The 23,664-nt window shown below is 37.5% G+C and overlaps 1 long non-coding RNA gene across 2 annotated transcripts in view; it reads left to right on the top strand.

Annotated features, from left to right (window-relative positions):
• LOC116737899 overlaps positions 1-23,664 on the top strand; it is a 105,405-nt gene that overhangs the window by 49,050 nt on the left and 32,691 nt on the right. The window contains exon 3 of one of the 2 annotated variants that reach the window (XR_004343223.1): positions 8,488-8,829. The exons of the other annotated variant lie outside the window; for it this stretch is intronic. This is a non-coding gene — a long non-coding RNA (uncharacterized LOC116737899). Of the gene's footprint in view, positions 1-8,487; positions 8,830-23,664 lie in introns of those variants that run through there. 2 annotated transcript variants of the gene reach the window in all.

Raw genomic sequence — 23,664 nt, 5'->3', positions numbered from 1 at the left:
GTTTCCGATTCTGTGTCTCCCTCTCTCTCTGCCCCTCCCCCATTCATGCTCTGTCTCTCTCTGTCCCAAAAATAAACGTTGAAAAAAAAAATAAAAATATGTCCATTCATAAGACATATTATGAATATGAATAGTGTATAGTATACCATAATAAAATATTAGGGATATGCTAAAACAGAAATGGAATTTAAATTCACCTTAATGTCCTTTTAAATGTAATAGCCTTCTAGGGAAACACAATTCAGGTTTTGGAACATTCGTTATACACAACACTTGTCCTGGATAACTGATAACACCTGAGCTATAAAAATACAGAGCCACCTGGCCCTTTCCAGGATTTCCCCCAGAAATTATATTGTTCCTTAAATAGGCAAAGCTTTTACTCAAATGAGCTATCTCCAGCAAGCTTTCCATCAAATTCTCTGCCATCGGTGTAGTTGTCTTAATTTTACTTAAGTGCCTACTGGCTGACTTTGACTCCAAAAAGACAAAGCATATCTTACAGGACAGAATGTAAGCTTGAAAGGAAAAAGAAAAACAACTGCCTTCTTGACCTCTCTGCCTTCTTTCCACTGCTAATGAAGATGAGAAGGAGGAGAACAAGAAAATGGCCCTCATTTCTAACTTGATTTACCCACTTTAAAGACTTTCTTACTTGCACCACACAAATACCTCCATATTAACAGGCTTGTTGAAAGGCTTCCTACCAAAGCAAAATTTATTCTAATTATGTGCTTCCACAAAATTATGTTTCAAGTAGTTGGGCAGAATTTTGCCTTTATTTGTTCTGCTGACTCAAGCTGGGGGAGTGTGTACTCAATGGTATGTACTTCTTTGCTTTGTTTTTATTCTAATAAAATAATCACTGTAAGTAATTGTAGATAGTAAATAGTAGAAAGAATAATGAAGAAATTTGGTTTCTTTCTTGTAACACTATGTTTAAAAGAAAAAAATTCTCTAAAATATAGAAAGTGCTTTTAACTCAACATATTTTTGGCTGAACTGCAGTGAACATGAGTAGAATAGCCTTATCCATCCATCCATCCATTCAGTATTTATTGAGTACCCACTACTATAGGCATTGATGACACAGCTACAAAAAAAGAAAAGTGGATCTTCTGTTCCATTTAGTGGGCCCTGATGGTATCCTGCTCCTTAAAACCCTCTCTCTTCTGAAGTGCATCCTCATTTTATTTATTTTGCTTTCCACAACAAAAGGGTGAGTTTCTCCAAGGCAGAAATCGTATATTCTTTTTTCTATGATGTTACACATTCAACAAATACTTGTTGGATTAGATTGAACAAAGATTTTTGAAGATGTAGGTGAGGAAAGTTTCAAAGTTAGCCATAGGATGTTAGATCTAGAAGGGCCCTTAAGGTCTTTTAGCCCATAGGTTTTTAAAAGGTATCTATATAGGTACCTTTAGGGAATGGGGGAGGTCCAGGGAATGGGGGAGGTCCAGCAGAGGGATTATAGGACTGTTATAACTTTCACTGTGCTTCAAGCATAACATTTACACTTTCAAGCCTTTTATATGTAGGGCATTCCTATAAGATTTTATTTGAAGAAAGGGTTCGCTGCTTAAAACAACAGAAAACCACTGATTGGTCCAAGACCTCTCTCTTATGGATCTTTTAGATAGGCCTAAGAAAGTTAGGTAATTTTTTCAAGATCACATATTTAATTATTCATATTCTTAAAACTAAAACCTGACTCTTGTAATTTCCAATCTAAGGTTCTTTCTATGATATTCTGTTGTTTATTAGTTTACAACTGTTCCTACTACACCCTTCTTGCTGCATCTCTACAGATGCAAGTTTTTTTTGTCTGAATTCGTAGTTTCAGCTCTTGCTCTGGCACCTTCCCTAGTTTTGTGGGTTTGGCTGGTTCCCCTTTCCTTTGCCTCCCCTGTTGCCTATTTACTCTGTTTTTCAGTTGAATGTCTTCTCCAGTCCAGATTACCAACATTGCTGACAAGGATTTTGAGCTTTCCTCAAGGGGAGGTTACTTAGGATTGCAGTTTTTCACATTTTGAAGACAGAGCCTCTAGGACCAGTTTGGCCTTAATGTTCTCTCTCTGACACAGACAATTAAGACTGTTTTAGGGAGGGTCTGCTGCCACCAGCCACTGCTGCTACTGCTGTTTCCAGTGCAATGGGAAAGAGTGGGTTGGTTTGGTGGCCAATTGGGTTTTCTTTGTTTTTCTAGTTTATTCTTTGTTTTTGAATGCTGTTACCTCTTTCTTACTAGCACCCATAGAGAAAAGCACTGTAACAAAAGTTTAGAATTCAAAGGTAGAACTGCAGTCTCCATTTGGTAAACATAAAATAAAAAATAAATAGGACCTCCACTTTAAAGTTCATGCTAAGTTTTCAGTATTTAATTTAAGGCTATTCTCACAGTTTTCTTTGTTCTCCACTTTTCTTTTTTCTCCTTAGGCATGACTTTGTTATAGTGAATGAGAAGTATATCCTATCCTTGCCCATCATTTTAAAATGGATGGATTCTCATACAGCAGTGTATCTACTGTGGTGTAGAGTTTGATATTATGTATTGAGAGCTTAGAATTCAATCTTTTCAGGGGTTCATTTTTATTTGTTGACATTGATAAATAGAACTATGGCTTTTCTATTCATAAGAACTATAGCAATATAGTTCTTAATTGCAATTATTGTTCAGTGCATTTATCATTTTTAAAGCCTAGAGGTTCAAGAAACCTGGACCGTCATCAGTTACAGATAGAGGGTACCAAACTATTTTTAGAAGAGATTTGAAACTGGGATTATTAGATGATTTGAAGGTATGAGTCTATGACTAGGTAAGTTAGAAACTTGGCTGGTTTATCAGACTGAAAGCTGATTTTCTATCCTAGAATCACACTGGAACTAGGATTTACTTAGAGTGAACTTTATCTTAAACACAATAGAATCCTTGAACATTATAAAATGCAAGACATTAGTTTGTATTTATCATAGTCAACAAATATTTATTATCTATGACCCTTTATCTTAGGAGTTAAGGTATTAGTTTCACAATAGTTGGTTAAATGTATTCTATTGCTAATTCATATTTTTATACAGTTAATGTAAAGAGATTATTCTTTATGTACATGAGTTAAACAGAAGAATAGGCAGCTGTCTGGGTTTTAGTCCTGATTTTTCTATGGATCCTCTGTCTTCTGACCTTTTTCTCTTAGAGGCCACCTAATAGATACCACTTTGCTAATGCATCAACTTGACTATTTCTTATAATTGGACTCAAGGAAATATCTATCACAAATGGAATTAATATCTAAGTGATCTATCCATGCAGTACAATAATATGTTTTTACAAACTTGGGGCATTTTTTAAAACACTGTCTTCTGAGAGATGCCACCAGATGCACATACAACCAGAAATTATGCCTATATATTAATATATAGCGACAGTGAAGAACAGATTTAGGATTTCCCCAGAATAATCCTATTTACATTTATTTATTCATAGATCTTAAGTGTATCAGACTAATACTTAGAAATAGTGTAAAAAAAACACCTTTTCCTCCATTACACTAGACCTTAGTGCTACCTCACTCCGAGCTCTTCAGAGATTCATTTTAAAGCCAATGTGAAAACACACTTCTTTCCAAGTATAGATAGTACACTTCCCTTTTCAGGACACTTTTAAGGACCTTCTTACTTCTCATTTATAACATTCTTCTGAATTTAGCCCCAAGCCTTTTAAAATGTTTCAAAAAAGTTTTCTCATCCCCTTTTGTCGTGAAACTCTACTTCCTCAATGGGGACAGTAATTGGTTAGACATTATCTCAGTCTCCTGATTTTGCAGTATGGATTTCTTTCCTCTGCCTGCCCACCACAGAATAGATATTCTAAGCTTTATGGAGACCCAATATGCCCATGTTCAAATTTATAAAAAAAAAAATCAAAAGCAAGTCTACATGAAGCTTGGTGGTACAGGGATACCTCACTTTATTTAAAAAATGTATTTCTAAGAAACTGAATATATAAATTCCATATCTGTAAAAACAACTCCTACTTAAATGTACATTATTAGTTTTGCATTTTAAAATATTCCTATGTGGACTACTCCCAGCAGTTTCAAATATTACTGTGTGGGAATGTATCCCCACATAGAATTTTTCAAGGAATGGCTCCTTTCTTAGACTCTGATTTCTCAACCTGATCTCCCATGGTTTCTTGTGGTTTCTTCCTACTTTATTATCCCGGTGACTCAGGTGTGCTTTCCCACCCTCTGATGTCTGCTTGGCTATCACATATTAATATATCAAAATGTAATTATATATTTGTATATTTATATGTGAGATATAGTTAGAATTGATATAGGAGCCCTATAAACTATGTATTTACCTATTTACCTAAGTTCCATGGTATCCAAGATCACCAGGCACAGTGGGCATTGCTAGGGTTTGCTCACTTTTTTTCTGTATGTTGCTATTTATTCTAAATATTCTAATTTTTTCCTCTTAGCCTTTACATGACAAACTAACTCTATCCACTTCTGAACTGAAATGGTGTCAACCTAACAGTGTTGAAAATGCTATTGGCTTTCTTTAGAAAGTGGACACTCTTCTTTTTTCTTTGCACTGAAAGAGTTTAACCCATCTCCAGCACTGGCAAGGATAATGTTCTTTTGATTTGTTTTTAAAAGGGTGTGCACTAGTAATCTCATTTTAGCCTTTCATTTTCCTCCTTACTATTCTGCCCCTTGGCTTCATTTGCCTCTTTATGGGGAAGAATGCATCTGAGGCTTTCTGTGCTTCTACTCTTGCCATGATATGTAGACTAGTTTATGGAGAAATACATCAGCTGCCTGCTGTGCATTTAAATTCCCCACTTCCCTGCTATATTTGTGTGCAGCAACTGAAAGACAAATAGATGAATGCAAGGCCATTTTTGTCAGCATAAGTTTTCGGATACATACATTACCAAGCACACATATCATTAAATACGAGTTTAATATCTAGAAGCAAAAGTGGTAGTACATCAACATTGTCCACAGAGGAGAAAAGGGGTCACTGTTTATGAGAACTAAATGGAAGCGTATCCTTCCTTATCAATCAAAGAAATTAAGAGATGAGAATTGGTCTTTTAGGCCATCTGGTTCTTGCCCCAGGGACCAGTAGAGGATTGGTCCTTGCATTATTATATTCTTAGTGCTGGTTATTTTTGTTACATATTCCCATAGCTTTGCAGTAACTTCAAATGCTTCTGTAACCATAGTTCTTCAACTTCTCTTGATCATAGTTCAGGTTGTATCTCATCTCAAAAGAGTTGTCTCCTTTCCTTTTAAACTTTCAGTAAGCCTTATTCACCAAACTGTATCAAGTTACTGGGATTCAACCTTTTAAAAATAACTTATGTCTACTTGGCCTTAACTTTTTCCTTACCTGTTTTTTGTTTGTTTGTTTGTTTGTTTGTTTGTTTTTACTATTCTGAGTGTTATTAAACAATTTTAAGAATTTTGTCACCGTATAGTAAATTAACATTGTCAACATCTTAAAATTAGACCTTTGAGACCAGCTATCATTTCTTACAAAGCATAGAAATGGGAAGGGAGGGATGTCCAAAAACTGCTTCACTATCTTTCATTTCCCTTCCTCTCTACCCTTCACTCCCTCACTTCCATTCTTCCTCTTCTCCTCTTTCATACACACACACACACACACACACACACACACACACACACACTGGCCTTATGTCAAACCAGATTGTCATGGTGCCGTTTGGATGGGGGTGGAGCATGTAGGAAAGAGAATGGAGAGCCTGAAATGGAGTTTCGGCAGAGAATCAGATATGTTAAGGAAGCAGTGAATTAGAGAATTTCCAAGCCCTAAGGGACCATGGAGAATGTTTCCTTAGTTATACAAATGAGGAAAGTGAGGCCTAAGGAGTTAATGCCTAAATTGGCTGACTTCTCTGGAGTTCACTGTTTTATTTCCTACACTAAACTGAAGGCAAAAATTATGAGAATTAACAGTATGGTGTCAACATCCTGGATTTGCCATCTGTCCGTTGATTCATTTAGTAATCATCATATATTTATTGATCAATTATCTTGTGCCAGACACTATGCTAGGTGCTAAGGATGCCATATGATCCCTGACCTCAAGGAGGTTTTAGTTTATTTACAAAACCTTAGTTGGACTTAGAGAAGCTGAGAAATAGGCAATCACATGGAGGATGCTAGCAGAGAATAGAAAAAGCATCACCTAACCCAGCTTTAGGTGGCTGGGGATAGCTTCCTGGCAGAGGTTACCCAGGCCAAAGTGGGGCAGAGTGTTCCAGACTGATGTTAAAGTATATACATTCCCCGAGGCAAGAACTGAAAATAGTTCAGTATGGCTGGGGAATATAGCGTAGTTAAGGGTTGAGAGCATAGGTGGTTAAGGGATTTGGTTAAGGAGGCTATAGTGTATGGATGAGACTCTAGAGATAAGCAGGAGCCAGGTCATAAAGGACCTTATTTGCCACATCAGGGAGTTTGAAGTTCTGCAGTCTAGGAGTGATAAAGTAGTCGCTGAAAAGTTTTTAAGCCAGGAAGTGACATGATCATATTTGTCTTTTGGAAGGATCACTCTGTCTGCAGCTGGAGAGTTGATGGGAGTCAGAAAGAGATGTGAGGAGGTCTTTGCAGTAATCCACCTGAACTGAGATAATGATAATTGGGATGAAAAGAAGGGCTCACGTTTAAGATAGGAGGTAGAGTCCATAGGACTTGGTTACTAGATATGGAGAACAAGGGAAACGAAGAATATGCATAACTTCCAGGTTTCTGTATTGAACAGCTAGGTGGGTTGTATGCTGTTTACTGACATGGAGAACATGGGAGAAAAAGCAGAATTATTGAGTAAAAGTAATGGGTTAAGTTTAAAGTCCCCATGAGATGCCCATACTAAGAACAAACCGGACTGGAGATATAGATACCAGAGTTATCAGCCTATATAGAGATAGGATTTGAAATCATGGGATCCCCAGAGCCAGTCTGAGGGTCATTTGCCCTTAGACTCCTTTAGGTATCTGATAACTATAGACCCTCTCCCCATAAAATTTACATATATAATTCTGCATGCAATTTTAGAAGGTTCATAGACCTCTTGAAGCACATCCATGCACCCCTATAATGTCTAGATTAAGAACCTCTGGTTGTGGAATAAGAAGAAAAGAAGCATAAAGTGGAACACTGACATCTCAGAAATGAGTAGAGGGAGAGAAGTCCATGAAGGATGCTGAGAAAGAGAAACTAGAGAGTTAGGAGGTGTCACAGAAAGGCAAGGGAAGAGTTTCAAGAAAGCAGGAATGGCCAGTAGAGTTAAGTGCTGCAGTGAGAAAGAATAAGATGAGGACTAAAAAGTGGTCACTGGCTTTAGCAAGAAAGAGTGTCACTGACATTTGCAAGGGTTGTTTCAGTAAAATGCAGTGATTAAGGAGTGAATAAGAGGAGACGAATTGGGAACAGCAAGTGCAAGCCACATGTTTCCAAGGGGAGGGGGGATGGAGGGGAAGCTTCTCTTTTGTTCGTTTAAGACAGAATTGAGAGTGCAGAGTGTCTTTTAGAATTTTCTTTAAATGTGTCATGCCATTTTCTGATTTCTTTTTTTACCATCAAAAAAGAAAAGAACAAATAAACCAAAGAAATTAGGTCTATGAGAAATGGAGTTTCACAGTTTTCCAGTGCTTCTGTCTGATATTAATAAATGATGAATTGTGGTTTTAAATCCCTCTAGTTCTATATCTCTTCTTTGGTTTTGCTTAAGGTGTCTATCTACCCAGGATCCACAATGCCTCGGGCAATACTAAATTAGCACTATAGGTGTATTCAGGCCTGCCTGGCTGGGAATGAGAGAGGCAATAAGGCTGGTTTCAGACCCTTGATTGAGGAGCCAGCTTCGTAACACCCAGCTTAGTAATTATGGGGGCTTTGTGTTTGCATGCGTGAACCTTAGTTAAGCTTTGTCATAGGTTTTCCAAAACAGCTGGGGCTTTTGGTCTATGAAGACATTAATTTGCGTCTCCAGGGGCTATGCATAAATCAAACTGGGAAAGAGGGAGGAGGAGCGAATTTCTTTGTGTGAATCCCAGCTCCCTGTTAACTGTTTAATTGAGGAGAAGGAAAGAGTCCTATGACAATTACTGAATTAGGGATGCACTATTATCTTCTGCTTGATGTGTTCTTGCTTGGTGTATTTATGCTAAGAAAGGCAGTAAACCCTGTCTCTCCTAAGAAGGCAATGCTTTGTTGACCTTCAATAGAAATGTAGACTCAGATTTCACAGTTTCCCTTGTTTCAAAGGGATGCTTAATGTTGGTAGTGATGGTTGTTAATTTAAACTTTGGTCCTCTTTTCTTACCATCTGCTGTGTCGTGGTGTCTCCGCCATAGTTCAGGGATAACAGCAAGAGTCCCACCTGGGGAAAGCAGAGTAATGACATAGACCTTTGGAAATTCTTCTGTGTCTTCCCCTCTAGCCACAGAGAAGATAACTGGGAGACCACGTCATCATGGAAGGATTTGTCATGTTGGAGTGAATTAACGATGGGAAATGAGCCTGGACCTAAATTCTTCTGACCTTTAGAAATATCAGTATAAATGATGCTGTGGTGAGCCAAGGTTCCCCCTTCCCCGACTATTTTGGATTTATCTTTCAGCCACTGCATGAATCCAACAAGAATGCCAAAATGTTGAAAAATAGAGGTTTTTCATGGTTTTCTTATTTTCATATGTGCTGCCTGATAGAGAAATACGTCCTAGAAAATAGAATATCCTCTGTAAAATACTATAAGAATTCTGCCCCTACCAGCGTGTGTGTCTGTGTGTGTGTATGTTGTGTTGTGTATGTGTGTGTGTGTTTTACTAAACATTCTTAACATTCAAGAGTATGATCATAGAGGGAAGGGATCATGTTCTCCTTTATAACAGCCTTGTGATGCCATTGTCAGAGTTCAAATACCAGAATTCATAGTCCATGACTCAATATGGTGTTTCTTGAGTTAGAAGCAAAAAACCATAAATTTTATCAATGTTTTATGGGATGTTTTTTATTAATGAGTATACCAGCAATGTTGATACTTAAGACTTCTATTGGGTAATGTATCTATAGATTTAATAGATTATTTTCTTAGATTGTAAAAAAGAGTATAGCCTATCCAAAAGATTAGCCTACACATTTGAAATCTCTCATAAACCAATTACTTTATATGGACTAGAAGTAAAAAGGCATTGTTCTACAGTAATTTTGGCTACTACCTTAAGATTTAAATTAATAACAAAAATTTTAAACATACTTATAGTATGATCTCTGACACAGCATAATGGGTGATTTATGTACTCAGACATTCTCACAGCATAATACTAAATTGAACTCTGAAGAGTAGAATGTCTACCCAAGGTCAGGTTCCAAGCCATTTCCTATGGTTAATATATTATAAACAGACTTGCTCAATGCAGCTCTCTCTGTTGTACCTCACTTGTAGGTGTTGAATTCTCTACTTCAGCTTGGCTATATAATGATAATCTTTGTAAAACACAGTTTCGTTAACTGCTTTAAAATTACATAAGCAAGAGATTGGGAAAAGAAATGGTCACCTGTTTCAGCTCTCTATTTAAATTACATAAGTTGTTTAAAAACCCCATTTTGTCTGGGATATTCTTCAGTGATAACTGCTTAAAAAGGTAAGTATGGTGTGGGAAAATACAAGTTTTTAATTGGCCATAAGGCACAGAATAGAACTATATATTTTTAGATCCAGAAGAGACATTACAGTTTGCTTGATCCAACCCTCTCATTTTACAGATAAGGAAACTATGATCCATATAAGTTTAATGACTTACCCAGGATTGTATACTAAGTTAGTGGCATAGATGGGGCACTGTATCAAGTTCTGTGACTCTTGCTTAGTGGTCTTCTCAGTATTCTATACTGCCTACAGGAAATTGGAAAGGTGGAAACTGAACTCCACCCTTGTACTTTCAAAGCATACACTCTACCTCTCTCTATGCCTGGAAGTGCTTCATCAGTACTAACCAGTAAGATTAAAATTATTATCTTTTTAATTCAATAAGTTACTTAGGAAAACAACCACATAAAATGGGTTGGAAGAGACACTCTGGCAGTAATGCCCGTCAGTATATGTGGCAGGAATTAGATTGGCTGTATTATTATGCATCACAACCTGCTACAAAAGCAGAGTCCCAGGAAAGAGCTACTGGATCTGGCCAATACAACTGCTCTGATTCAATAAGTAACTTGAAGTTTTGATGGAATCGATCACTCATTTGCCTGTGGGCCAGGAAAAAGGAAATCAATGAGCAAAAAGAATCATGATGATAAGAGAATACACCTCAACCCTGCCTTGCCCACATATGCCTGTAGCTGAGCTGTATCTTCCCAAGATTAAAGAAACTTTAAGATTGAAGTCCCACTCTACTCCGCGTGGCACACATGTGTCACACTTCTGGAATAATGCTTTCTATCCCAGGCAGTACATCTTAGAAAAACACTTGACAAACTAGAATAAAACAAAGATGGTCAGGGGCTGGAAAACCTGTCATATTAAGAAAGGTTAGAAACTGGGACATTGTGCCTGGAAAAGAGAAAACTTAGACATGGAGAATAGGAAGGAAATTGACGTATTTTTAAGTACCTACTGTGTGCCAGGCACTTTGTGTACTTCTCCTTTTACTCTTTTTTTAATTTTTTTTTTTTTTAAATTTTTTAACATTTATTTATTTTTGAGACAGAGAGAGACAGAGCATGAACGGGGGAGGGGCAGAGAGAGAGAGGGAGACACAGAATCGGAAGCAGGCTCCAGGCTCTGAGCCATTAGCCCAGAGCCCGACGCGGGGCTCGAACTCACGGACCGCGCGATCGTGACCTGAGCCGAAGTCGGACGCTCAACCGACTGAGCCACCCAGGTGCCCCTCTCCTTTTACTCTTATACAACCCTATGACCATACCTCCTAACACAAAGTTAAGTGTAATAATACATGTTAAGAATGAGATAAACTCAAAGACCCATTTCAACTCTAAAATTATATGAATCTAAGTTGGTACATCTACTGGTTAGGGAGCAACCATGCCCTTTCTGGGCCTTTTGTGGACTTAGCTGGGTACTCAGAGCTCACAGTTGGACAGGCTTTACTTCTGTTACTATGTATATGAGCTATGGGCACAGGTGAAGTATAAATTAATGCCCTGGCCTGTCAAATGGAGAGAAGCTGTTTCAAGGGTTTGTTTCAAGAACAAATTGAGAAATCACTGGGCAAGGTCAAAAGAAATCCATTAATGAAAATTGATTAGCCTCCAGGGTTTCTTTTCTAATTGCAACAGTTTATAATCCAAATGAATTTAGTACTCACTTTCAAATTCCAACTCTTTCACTTTATCTTAATAATTCCTTGCATTAACTTGCCATATGGTTCTTCCCTTTCCAATCTTATGATAATGTCATTTATCTATTCATTCAGACACCTTTGTATTTCTAATATTGGCCAATTACAAAAGCCATCTGTGATTTATATAGCATTCTCACCTAGAGCACAAAGGGTTTCATTTAATTTAAAAATACAAATGTACCATGCCATGAGGAAAATAACCCACAGATAGAGCTAAATAGCTAACCGTTCCTCCCTCTCCCTCAGCCTTCCTTTACCTTTCTTTGGCTACCTTTCTAAAATAAAGCATTTCACAAAAAAAAATGAGCTCTTTAGGAATTCCATTACTGTGAGTAGTAGAAGTGAGAAGACACTATCATTAACCTCCTTTGCTCAGTGGCTCTTGCGAGAATTGGAAAGGCAGCTAGGAGTATGGCTTATCACATCCTATGGCAAAGATGACAGTGGGTTGTCACCTGGGAAGGCAATGGGGCAGAGAGAAGCTAGTCAAGAGCTGCTCTAGAGAAATACAAACATAAAAACTTAAGGCTTTTCAATCAGTTGCTCCTCAAACTGGCTGGAATCCCTGTAGAAGGCCAACTGAGTTTTTGAATGTGTCCATTCTTTCTGGAGACTCACTAATCAATTTGGCATTGTGCATTGTAGAAAGGATCAAAAATCAGAATCCATCTATACTGATGGTGATCCAGTGTGTGTTGCCAAAGTTAGGTGAAGTTTTTATAAAATTCCCAAATGCTCAATCCCCTAGAGAAGGGAATTCGCTGACTGTGGTGTAGTTATGTTTCACAGCTAGCCTTCCTCTCAATTTAACTTTACTAAAAGCACCAATGATGTTTCAGAAACAATGTGTGAGGTTTATATTAGAACCATTTTTATTGACCTAACTGAGGCCTTTGATTTAGTCACCCATAAACACTTTCTTCAGAAATTCCATGATTCTGGGCTTAGCGGTGACCCTGTAAAATGGTTTTCTCTCCGTTTAGTTCTTGCCAACTTAGCCTCGACCTGGAGGTCCAAAATACTTGCAGACTGTCATCTTTAGTGAAGATTAACTGAAGCTTCTCTTTGGCTGATGGTGAAGGAGAGTTCAAAGACTATGCAGGCAGCTCCATTTATGATCACAAAAAAGGTTCTCCTTTTAAAATCATCTCCCTCTTTCTAGCAGATCTGCTTGTGTCAAGGGTACACTTTTTAGCAGAATCTCTTTCTCAAGTTGCTTTCAGTGTATATTATCCCCAAAGGCAAAACATTCATTGTAATACATACAATATAACTTATTGTCAGCAGAATAATAGAATGGCAGAACTAAATGGGATGTTATAGAATCTTTATCTTGATATTCTTGTTTTATAGATGGGGAAACTGAGGCCCAGAGATGTTGAATGACTCATCTGAAGCCATACAGCTACTTAGTGTCAGAGCCTAGAGCAGAACTTAGGTCTCAGGACTCCTGATCAAGTGCTTTTTCTGCTATGTCATGCTGCTTCATGCCTAACTAATTCATTTAGGAGTTACCTGTTATAAATGCTCATATATATTATATATAAGTATATATTATATGGGTATGTCTGTTATATACTCTATGAATGGCAACATAGCCTAACAGTTAAGAGTAGACCTGGGTCTGAATTTTATCTCTTGTATGAATTTACACATCCAACTTAATCTCTGAGCTTTGGCTGACTCATCTGTAAAACTGAAATAATAACACCCACCTGTTAAAATTATGGTGAGAAGGAAATGAGAAACCATATATAAAGGACTTTGGAAAGTGCCCTGCACATAGTAAACTCTCAGTGAAATGCTTACTATTTTTACTTATATATAGCTTTTTTTATGTATAACTCATTCCGCTCCCCCTCCCTACTCCCTAAGATTTCTCTTGGAAATCTTTATTTTATTAAACTAGTATGCAAATGTGTTAAAATGCAGCAACATTTTTTTAAGCTAACCTGAGTCTAGTGTATCAGGTTCTTTTCTAAGCTAATTGCAACCTAATTTGGTTCTGTTCAGTATCACATCTATTTCCACAAACAGGAAATTGTTTTTTCTAGATTTTGATTGGCAGGAATGGTTTTATAAACTTTATTGAATTACATTAGTGTTGCTCTGTGGTGGAGGAGATTCTTTCATTACAAGCCTGTTTCTAGGTGCTTATCTTTTTCATAAAATTACCCTTTGGACTGAAATATTTTCAACTTGTTTTGTATTTCAGATGGGAAGGAAAAAATTGGAGGGCAGGAAAAAAGTGGAGAAATTTCTTATAACATTTTATTTGACTACTGAGTAATCACATTTAAAATTTTTCTGTTTGCTCCTGTGGTTTCAAAATGTTAAAACCCCATAAGAACCCAGAAACACACAGCACAATTATTTTAAAGAACAGCTTGCAGAAATTCCACAGGAAGCAACTGTGTATATGAGATCAGAGTCTTATGAAGACATGGTACCTGGCCCCAGAGGCTTTCTTTTTCAAATTATCTTTGACAATCCAGATTTTTTAAAACAGATTTATTTAAATTGGACTGTGGTGTTTCATATTCCCAACTATCTTTCTTTCTCAACTTGGGTGAGAAATATTTGTCAGGAAAAAATAGAGGTACAAAGTAAATAAAAAGAAGAGACTAGAGAGGAATAAAGGAAAGCAAGGATTTGTAAATGGAGCTGGAAGCTCAACTGAGAGGCTAAGGAATGGCTAATCAGAGATTCCCAAGATGAGAAGCCAGAGCCCAGTGAATGCCCTGGTAATTTTGGTCAAATTGCTGTCACCATGGTGTAAGAAAGATGAGGAACCATTGCAAGAAGAGTTCTGTTCATTAGAGATAATCTCAACTACAGAGGGTGTGACTGAGGACCTGAGAGGGGAGTGGAGGCAGCTGAGCCTTTAGGCTAGACCTCAGAGTGGAAGTGGAGTATAGAAACATCAAAAAGCAGCAAGAACACATAGGTGCAAAGGTTGGGCTCTAGAGTAGAAGCTAAAGAAAGGAGGAACAAGAAGGGACTGTGTAATCACTTGAACCAGTATGAAACTATGTGGTTATTGTAAAATTGACTGTAACTTACCTTAACAACCCCCATTTAAATTGTGAACTCCATCAGAGTAGCACTGATCATCTGTTTACTGCTGTATCCCCAGCACCAAGAGCCATCCTTGGCTCATAGTAGGTGCTCACTAAATATTGGTTGAATGAATGATCTGCATGGAAATTTACTTTAAGCTTTCCTCCCACCAGAGTAAAGATAATTGTATATGTGAACTGCCTGGCTGTGCTGCATTGGAGTAATGGGGAGAAAAAGGTGAAGGAGGATCTTAAACCCAAGATGTGAAGCAGAGACACCTGGGCTTGCGGCAGGGATGGTTTGGATGGCTGCCTTTAGAGTGTTCCATTTACCTTAGTTACTCGGAAAAAAATTGCCTTAATTTTTTTTTGACTCTCCTTTCCCTAGTCCTGAGTTATTCTATGCTAGAATTAGGAAGGAAGCAAGGTAGTCCTGAGGAAGAGGCTCCCCATTTGACATCTTACCTGCTATGTACAACCTATGGTTGCTGTTCCATTGCCTGACTACAAACAAAAAAGGAGCAACCTTAGAAATCAGAAACCCTTCTCTCTTGTTACTGTCTTATGCTCATTTGAACCTGTGCAACCCCTCTGTGAGCTTGTTATGCCAGCCTCTAGAACAGTGCCTAGCACCTAACACTCAATAAATACTTATTGAGTATTTATGACCCTGCCTGGTTATGCAGTTTTGAAATACCATCCAGTGTGTTAAGCCCCTTTCCTTCATCCCTTAAAGAATATAGGGCTATATCAGGATGAGCAATTATGAGGAAATTGGAGAAAAAGAATGGAAAGTAATTATAATTTTATATATTCCCAAATTCTGGTGCACTTTTGGGAATCCCCTAAGTGTCTTAGATGAGTTGCAACTCCAAATCAATGTATAAGGTAGTTATTTTAAATGTACAGTGCTAAGACTCAAGAACATTTAACACCTGTTTTCCTTCTAGGGTGAAAAGGAAATTTTGTGCTCTTCTATATGTGTCATTACACGTGAATACTTACACTTGGAGGTGAAACTGTTAAAACAGTTGTGTCTTTCTTGTGCTTTTCTGGCCCATCAGCTAATGGGTTATACTTAGATATGTAATTCAAGACTTTCTCACTCCTAATCCCAAAGCATTTGAGCATAACCAACGTTTCTCTAGAAGGGAGTGGTACGTGTGGCAGATATGCTTTCTACAGGATGAAAGTTGGAATTTGAATCCCAAAAGGTTTATAGGCAGATTTTGGAGGCTCCCACTCCAGAAGCCAGGAAGCAAAATATCATGGACAACATTTTTAATACTAGGCTAGATGTGTAGGATGTGAAACTAGTACAGGAAATGTAGAACATTTGGCAAGCTTATGCTTCCTGTCTAAAATAACTGTTATGGAACATTAGTGGGAGGTAATGTACTATAGTGAATTCTACTGTTTTCCTTATTAGACTCATTATACTACTGAATTTTCTATATGTTATAGATTTCTTTCTTTTATTTTTTCTTGTAAGAAAGGTCACATCCCAACTGTGTATGTATAAGGGGATATCTATATTTAGTTTCTACCTTTAGGTGCATTTGTTTTCCTGAGTTACATCTTCAACAACTGACATGGTGTTGTTCGGGCAAGACATTTATTTTGAGCACTATAAGGTTTCTGATGGGAGTGCTGTAAACTCCAGCTCTAAATTGATGTTGAAGAATCGATAAACTACTTAGCAGAGGAATAAATGACTTGAGGTTAAAATAACTAAGTAAAATGTAACTCTCGCTTTCTGTTCAAGTATGTATAGTGAGAAGGAGCATATTTGACAAAGAAAGCCTTGTATAGTTAACAACCTCAAGATCCTGTTCCTCATCTGGGTAATGTATGCAGATTATTTTTTTAATTTCATTCAGAAAGAGATCATCACGAAGATCAGAATCAGATGACTACAGTTTAGTAAAGGATTTGGAATCATGAAACCAGTTAGATTCTTTTCCTAGAGAAGTCAGAGTTATTTTCCCCTGTTCAGAGTATCTTTATTTGATAGTAATGTGTTAGTGACTATAGAGGACCTAAAGAAGAACTCTTGACTTCTTGACTTCTTCCTTTTTTGGTTTATTCTAAGGACTCTGTCTCTCCCCATTTGATCATTGTTTCAGGTATTTTTCAATAGGATCCAGGGATTAATTAATTCATTCCATAATTCAGCAAAAATTTATTGAGCACCTGCTTGGTGCCAGATACTCCATTAGATATTATAAATACAACAGTAAATGAAAGATATACAAAGGTCCTGCTATCATTGAACTTCAAGGCAGATGAGTGAACAGAAATATATGAATACATACATAGAATTCTTTTTTTAATGTTTATTTTTGAGAGAGAGAGAGGGAGAGAGAGAGAGAGAGAGAGAGAGAGAGAGAGAGAGAGAATGTGAGCAGGGGAGGGGCAGAGAGAGGGAGACACAGAATCCAAAGCAGGCTCCAGGCTCTGAGCTGTCAGCACAAAGCCTGACATGGGGCTTGAACTCAGGAACCATGAGATCATGACCTGAACTGAAGTTGGATGCTTAACTAACTGAGCCACCCAGTTGCCCCTACGTACATAAAATTCTTACTGATGGTGGTTAAGTATGAGGACAGCTATGGAGGAGAAAAAAAATGTCAGGGCCTACTTAGATATCACAGAAGGAAGGTTTCTCTAAAAAAATGCATTTCGGGCTGAGGTGTGATGGAGGAGAAGGCGTCTGATGCACAAATAGCCTAGGAAACAGCAGGCACAGGTTAAAGCAAGAAAGGTTTGGTGTGTTGCAGGAACAGAGGGAAACCCAGCATAGTTGAGGAGAGGGAACATGGCATATATAAATATAAATAAAGTCGGAAGAGGTAAATGGTGCCACATCATACAGAGTTTATAGGCCTCAAGAATTGGGGTTTTAAAATTTGGATTTTATTCTAAAAACAGTGGGAATCCATAGAAAGGTTTTAAGCACAGGAGTAATGTGAACTCTTATATATTTTTTTGTAAAGACTACTTTGGCTGTTTGTGGACAGTGAGTTAAAAGGTGGACAAGAATGGAAGCACAATGGCCAATTAGGTTATTCATTTATTGCAGGAGACTAGGTAAGAGAAAATGCTGACATCGATAAAAGTGATGGTAGCAAAGATGAAGAGAAATGGAGAAATTCAACATGGATTTTGAAGTTATAATCAAAAGGCAGGATCTACTACTGGTTGGGAAGTATGGGATGTTGAAAGAGTAGAAGTCAAGGCTGACTTCCAGTAGAAAGGGAGAAGTGATGATGAAGAAGTAAAGGAATCTAGACAGGAGCAAAGTCTTTGAGCAGGCAAGGGAAGATGGGATTGGGGGATACTCTTTCCATCTCAACAAAGCAGAAGAGAAAGAATAAAGATGTAGGTCACTGTGTAGATTTGGTGGTGGGAAGAGGAGAGAGCTCTTTCTGATGGCTTTTGTTTTCTCCACAAAGTATGAGGCAAGATCATCAGCTAAAGGCAGGAAGTGGGAGAGGAGTGGGAAAGATATAGAAGGATTGCAGAGAGAAGTGAAGATATATCATAGTCAATTTGAAGAATGGGAAAGCAAGCTTAATGCAGAAGGAACACTGCGGGGCAAAGATGAGTGCTCAGTTGAGGCTTGTGATTGGAAATACTTTAAATGAAAGTAAAGCCCATCAACTCAGCTATGTGAATTTTCTCCAGTCATGTTCAATAGCTCAGGTCCAGGTCCAGAAAAGGCAGTTTAGCAGAAGTCTACTCCTGTTTTGCCATATGAGTATATCTGGAAGAGCATAGCATGGTAGAATGGGATGGACACTTGACTGGGGTTGAGAAGACCCAGGCTGTAGTGCAGGCTCAAGCTACTTGCAAACCATGTGACTTTAAGTAAGTCGGTTCAACTTGCTCTGCCTCCCTTTTCTCATTGGTAAGATAAGAAGGTTGGACTAAATAATCTTTAAGGTTCTTTCTGGCTCTGAAACTGTGTGATTATTATTTTTTTCCTTGGGAAAATTCCTAATCTCAACCAATTTCTCATTAATATAGTGTTGTGATTAAGCATGTATACTCTGGAGCCAGACTGCTTGGATTTGGATTCTAGCTCCACCCCTTCACAGCTGTGTGACCTTGAGTAAGTCATTTTACCGTTCAGTGCCAGCTTTTTCATCTTTGCAATGGGCATTAAAATGCCACATATATACTTAGTAGGGTATTGTAGTGATTAAATGAGTCAATGCATGTGACACTCTTAGAACAGCACCTATACTATGCCCTCAACAAATGTTAGCCATTACCCCAAATAAGTTCTAGTTCTACATCATCCATTCAGCCGTAAAATGCCTGAAAGCTTGGAATTTCTTCTGCTTGCAAGCACGCATACCACCTGACACCATATTTAGAGTACATCATTTTGTTTCAGGTTGGCAGTGTGGCATAGCAAACTGATTTTGGGACCAGATGGGCCTTGTGTCAGATGGGCCTTGGTTTAAATCCTGAGCCTGCCATTTACTTAGCTCTGGGATCTTGGGTAAATAAATTAATGAGCCGGTATTCATGTTCCTCTTCCACAAAATGAGGACAATAGTAATATTTATCTGATAGTCTGTGGGAGAAAATCAAATGAGGTAGTGCATGTGAAGTACGTGATAGTACAGGGCTCGGCACACAGTCAGGATTTAATGAAAGCAATTATTATGATTATGTTACCATGCCCTAATATTTACCTTGTTACGTCAGTTCTTGAGGTATAGGTAACCTTTGTCCCTGTTACTTGTTATTTTCCTGAAGCACAGAGGAGCAACAAGTAGCCCATCGGAGAGAAAAACCTGAAAGAAAAAGCAGTATCAACCAGTGCATTAGAGACAAGGTGAAGCTAGAAGGACTAGAGTAAAGGAGTGCACACTGTGATTTGTTACAATCAGTATTGTAAACACAGATTTATTTTAACATTGAAATCTTCCTTTAGAATTTGAATATTGTCTTTCAGTGAGAACAGGTTAGTAGAGCCCAAAACAATAGTATGCCTGGTCTCCTCTGCTCTAAGAAGGTCACCATTGCCTTTCATTTCTGGACAAAGGCACCTTCCATGGACCCCTGCTGATCAAGCTCCAGGGAAGTGGCCATTCTTTTGAGGCCCTTGAGCTCCTTGATGGAAAGGCATCATGTGAGGCTGAAAATGTAATAAAATCTCATTCATATCTGACACTCAAAAAACTGCTTTGGAAGCAGCACCTACTTTGCTTCCTACGTTTGAAAACACCCTACTGAGTTATATTGATTTTTTTAAGGAAAAGAGATATGGGGGAGAGCAGCTCATTCCAATGCTTTCGTGTACCGGTTATCAAACTAGATCATTTATAAGGCTCATAAAGGAGCTCAATTAATATCGATGTTTTAATCTCAATGTTGTTTTCCACATGGTATTAATTACAAACATAAATTAGACGCAACTTTTTTCTTATCAATTATAGTTCAGAAAAATATCATATTTAATTCTTCAAGCTGAAATTTTGGTCATTCTTGTTAAATGCATTTCATCTTATCATCTACTAAACTGAATGTTTATGACCAATATCAATGCAAGACTTTATGAACTTAGACAAAAAGTAAACTTCGATCCCTGTCCTAATATCCCCTTGTATGTGCTAGTTAAATGCAGAAGCTAAATTTCTTTTACAAGGCGCCTGCCAAGCAGATTAGTCACTATGAATTATGGGCTTTCTTTCTGTCTCAGATATTTGCTCATATCTCTTTCTCTAGCTCTAAAAAGATTGTGATAGCAATTGTGATCTTACTAGGATACACTATTGTAGTGGCTGGAGCATCAGCTTAGATATTGTGATATCATTTGCAGTTGGACAAATTCACTTTACTTCTTAATCCATTTCCTCTTCAGAAAAATGACAATGATAATATCTGTCCTTATCTATTTTGCTTGGAGGTTGTAAGAATAAATGAAACATAGATGGAAGCAGTTTGAGCATAAATACATAAATCTGAAAAATTATGACTCCTCAGGAATTATTTAGGCATACTCGTTTTTGTGTTTTTACAAAGTCCTTCCCTCTCCAGAAATACATGTGTAACATACTCCATCACCATCAGATTTAAAGAAACATATAGACACAGACCCTCATGTAAACTAATATACTTTTAAAAAATGGTTACCTTGCTCTGTATAGAATTTGATCAACACGTTAATATACTTACATCTGGCTGTCTATGCATCCATCTATGCACTCATTAATATATTCAACAAATATTTGTCAAGTTCCTACTATGTGCCAGGTACTGTGCTTTCTTTGCTGGATGAAAATTATAAGAATCAAGACATGACTGATTCCTGGCTCATGAGCTTGTGATCTAGTAAGGGAGATGACAGACAGTTAAAATAAAGTTTAAGTGCTGTATGTAATAGGTGATTGTCAGAGTGTAATAGAATACCAAGCAGGAGTACAGAACCTGAGATGTGGAGGGTAGAGAAGGTGGAAAGACTTCCCATGGAAGTGACAGGTAAGACTTGAAGAATGAGTAATTGTAGCCTTGCAAAGATGAGTAGGGAAGAATATTCCAGAGGAATATCACTGCAGAGGGGTATCACTGCACTTAGTATTTTGGAATGTTTATCCCATTTAGAAATCAGCCAATTTATAGGTGCCTCTACCTAAATTTGGAGGAACTTCATGGCTTTTCAAACCTTGTGGATTATTGGCTCTCTTCCTGGATACACTGTATAAATGAAACCCTGCCTTAGTATGAACTGATTTTGCTCTTTGATTTCTTTTCTAACTCCTACAAGTCAAGTTCTCAATTTCAAATGTTTTATTAGGGCCTTCTTATGGTTCTGAGTGTTGTTTATTTTGGTTATCACAATTGCAGATAATTGCACATTTGCATTTAACATGAATTTAAATGCTTTTAATGAGTTTCTGCATTTTGGCTGGGTTAATTAGTTTATTAGTAGGGAATTGTGTCCAACGCAAGTCTGTTTTATCTATATAAGCCCCAGCAAGCGTGTATAATTTTCTGATATTAGCATAGATTTGGAAATCACTCATCTATGTGATTTAGATAGTGACCATTTATTTATAAACATTTTTTAAGACCATGTAAGTCACTTTCTAAACTTAGTTGAAATCATTTCCCTCCCAAATTTTCTAGGATTTCATTCTTCTCTGAGCTCCGGATACTAAATAGTTTTCAGCCCTGTATGTTTGAACTATTTCTTGTTGACTTTTAAGTATTTTTCTATACTATTTTCAAAGCATCAGGCTGCTGCCTTGTGTTTTCCTCAAACTAAAAACAGTTTACCCTCCCAGGCAATATCTGGACCTAATGCAAGCACATCAAAGTTCACGTGAAAGTAAAGAACATTGTATGTAATTAGCAATAGGGCGTAATGAACCATCTCACTGGCCTGAATACAGAGCTAATGTCTGCAGGTGCTATCACTTTTTGAGGAACACAAATGAATGATTTAAAATGTGATCCTGGTATGCACTTGACAGTATATATAGTGAAACTTTATAATATGTAATTACATATGCTTATCTCTTTATGGGACTTTATCTAAAATGAAAAGGGCACCTAAGCCCAACTCTCAATTTGGACTGCATAAGCTGACGGGTGACAAAACAGGGCTCAGAGTTGACATAATTTCTACCATATAGCTAACTTTAGCTTTTGATCAAAGTGAATATTTATAGTTGTAAAGGAAATGTACTTCTTCATTCTTTTATAAAAGTAATATATTGTGAAAAGCTTCAAATACAGAGAAGAACATGGTATACAGCTATGCCCACCATACAGATTTACCAAACATTAATATTTTCCATATTTGTTTCCAATCCTGTAAAAATACAAATATGGTTGAGCAGTTGAAATTTACTTTGTGCCCTTCCCTGATCACATTATCCTCCCTTCCTCCCCTGCAGAACTACCATCCTGAAGTTGATATAAGTCCTTCCCATTCATGTATTTGTACAAATGCATGCACCTAGAAATAGTATTTAGCAGAATTTTAATATTTACAAAATGTATATCATACTATCCATGTCATTAATCAACTTGCGTTTTCCACTCTATTTCTGAGACTTATCTATATTGATATACATACCTATTCATTTTAGTAGCTATAGAGTATTTCATTTTATTTCTCCATGTCCTTGTTGATAAATTTTGTAGGTTTCTTCTCACTTAACGTTATTACAAAAAGTACTCCAATATACATCATTGTATATGTCTTCTTCTGGGTGTGTATAAGGTTCCCACCTTGAAGTGACAGTACTGGATTGCAGAGCATATGCATCTTTCAACTTTATAAGACACACCCAAGTTGTTCTTCAAAGTTGTCATTCCACTGTCTTAGAGTTGGGGCTGCTGTAACAAGTACCATAGACTGGGTGTCTTATAAACAACAGAAACTTATTTCTCACAGTTCTGGAGATTGGAACTCTGAGATCAGGGTGCCAGCATGGTCAGGTTCTGGTGAGGGCTCTCTTCCAAGTTTCAGACTGCCAACTTATGTATCCATATATAGTAGAAAAGAAGGCTAGAGGGGTTCCTGGCTGGCACAGACAGTTGAGTGTCCAACTCCTGATTTTGGCTCAGTTCATGATCCTAGGATCATGGGATTGAGCCCTGCATTGGGCTCAGCACTGAGAGTGACACCTGCTGAAGATTCTGCCTCTCCCTCTGCCCCTCTCAGCCACTCATTCACTCTCTCTCTTTCTTTCTCTCTATCTAATAATATATATATATATATATATATATATATATACACACACATACATACATACACATGGGCTAGAGAGATCAGAGGGACCTCTTTTATAAGGACACTAATCTCATTCATGATGGCTCCACCCAATCACCTCCCAAAGGCCTCATCTCCAAATACTAACCCATTGAGGAGTAGGGATTTCAACATATAAATTTGAGGGAACACAAAGCATTCAGTCCATAACAACTACTTTATACTTTCTACAAGTGGTATATGAAGGTTCCTATTTCTCCATATCTTCCAGCACTCAGTATTGTCACTTAAAACATTTTTCCAATTTTGTGGGTATGAAATTATGTCTCACTGTGTTTTAATATGCATTTTCTTGTTTACTACTGAGGTTTAATATGTTTTCTTGTATGTATTGGTCATATAGGTTTCCTCTTCTATGAATTGCCTGTTCTTATCATCTTCTCATTATTCTATTT

The sequence above is a fragment of the Lynx canadensis genome, chromosome X (genome assembly GCF_007474595.2).
Source record: "Lynx canadensis isolate LIC74 chromosome X, mLynCan4.pri.v2, whole genome shotgun sequence".
In the NCBI taxonomy this organism is placed as follows: domain Eukaryota; kingdom Metazoa; phylum Chordata; class Mammalia; order Carnivora; family Felidae; genus Lynx; species Lynx canadensis.
Note: the sequence above shows the minus strand (reverse complement) of the source record. Positions and strands in the feature narration are given on the sequence as shown.